Raw genomic sequence first — 1755 nt, forward strand, 5'->3', positions numbered from 1 at the left:
TTTGGAGGTTTTCGCCATTGGTTTAGTTAGAAGGAAGCGGAAAGAGGTGGATTATGATATTTTTGGTACTAAAAGATTGAATCAACGGGTGGTGAAAGAAAATAGATGGAGAGAGGAAGAGACCTGAAAAACTTGGTGAAGGTGGAAGTAAAGTTTTGATTCAAATGAAGAACCTATATTTATAGATTCGCGGCGACGGTTCGCTGGCGCTAGTGGCCGACCGTCACTAGCAAGCCTTAATGGTTTGGGGAACTAAACCGACGGAACGTTTCGGTCACCTCGACCGCTTACATCACGGGGATGACATCATTATTGGGGTCTCCGAAAAATCGAGGCTCAAGTCGTTTCTTATCATTTTACTCTAAGAAACGAGGGGACTATCTGTATACGGTGGAAATCGGGGCTACCCAATTTCGTCCTGCGATGGAGAAAAAGATACCACATCGAAAGACCAGGACGTCGAGTCCGGGATCGAGGTTTCTTTCCAAGATCAAGGTCGTCATCGTTAACCGAGGTCAGAAAGGGGCATGCTTCGAACTCATGCCGGTATAAGGCAGTAACGAAAAGAGCGAGATATCTGCAACGGACCGAAGATCGTGGCGTGAATCTCAGAACGGATCGGTCTATAGAGGTTAATTAATTGTTAATATGATTTCCTACTATAATTAGAAGTGTACCTTATTTAGGACTCCCCTATTATATAAAGGGGGATCCCACTCATTTGTAACCATCATTGTTCACTGATAAGAAAATATACGCTCATTACTTTCTTGCTATTTCACTCACTGTTCATCAGAGTTGCTTTCATTTGTTATTCCTATTATCACACCTCGAGACTTCCTTAGGTCGAGGTCGAGGTCGAGATTTGGCTTGCATACTGGTTTGATTTATTTTATGCTCTAATTTATCTATTTGATTCGTTGTTTATCAATTGGTATTGGTTAAATCACATATCCTTAAAACCACAATATAAGTTTAATTGTTACTCGATTTTAGGGTAAACAATTTTAACTCGGAATTCAAAATTTGTGGGCAAAGATATAGACAAACTCAAAATAGAGTCATAATTAAATAAAATTTTATCAGCTAAAGAATCATTTAAATTTTTAGATAGCCAATTAAAGTGAATTTTGAATTAAGCATAATATCTTCACTTACATCATTATAAAGATAATCATTATTGAAATATAAATTTTAAAAACTGAAATTTTAAATTAAAATATTTTTTGAAAGATAACAACGTACCAATATAATATCTTATCCAAAGAGTCTTTCATATTGTCTCAACTTTGGTTGCTTTGCTATAAATATAAATTATTATTTTGCTTCCTGATTATTTTTAGGTTCCAATAACACCGTCGAGAATGATATTGAAAAAGAAAATAGAATTATCCATTACGAGATTTTCAAAATGGTTACAAGTCTTTTCGTGTGTACTGTTTCTTTATTAATATTTAATGATTATTTATATTTTGCTAGAAAGTTTAAATTTTAAAGTTATTTATACATAGTCCAAATAATTTAAATTACAATTTGACAAAGTTAGTGTCCGCGTATCCGTGCGGATACTAATACTAATTGTATATTAAATTACATTTAAGTTAAAACCTCTTTAATAGGAATAAATAAGTTGACAATATAATACTATAGTAGCTCCGTAAAAATCTCTAAAGAAAAGAAAAAAAGGAAACGGGAAATAGACAAACTTCAGCCAAAATCTAGTTTTAAGATTCCTGAAATAAAACCTCTCAATCT

The sequence above is a fragment of the Nicotiana attenuata genome, unplaced genomic scaffold, assembly GCF_001879085.1.
Source record: "Nicotiana attenuata strain UT unplaced genomic scaffold, NIATTr2, whole genome shotgun sequence".
Taxonomy (NCBI): domain Eukaryota; kingdom Viridiplantae; phylum Streptophyta; class Magnoliopsida; order Solanales; family Solanaceae; genus Nicotiana; species Nicotiana attenuata.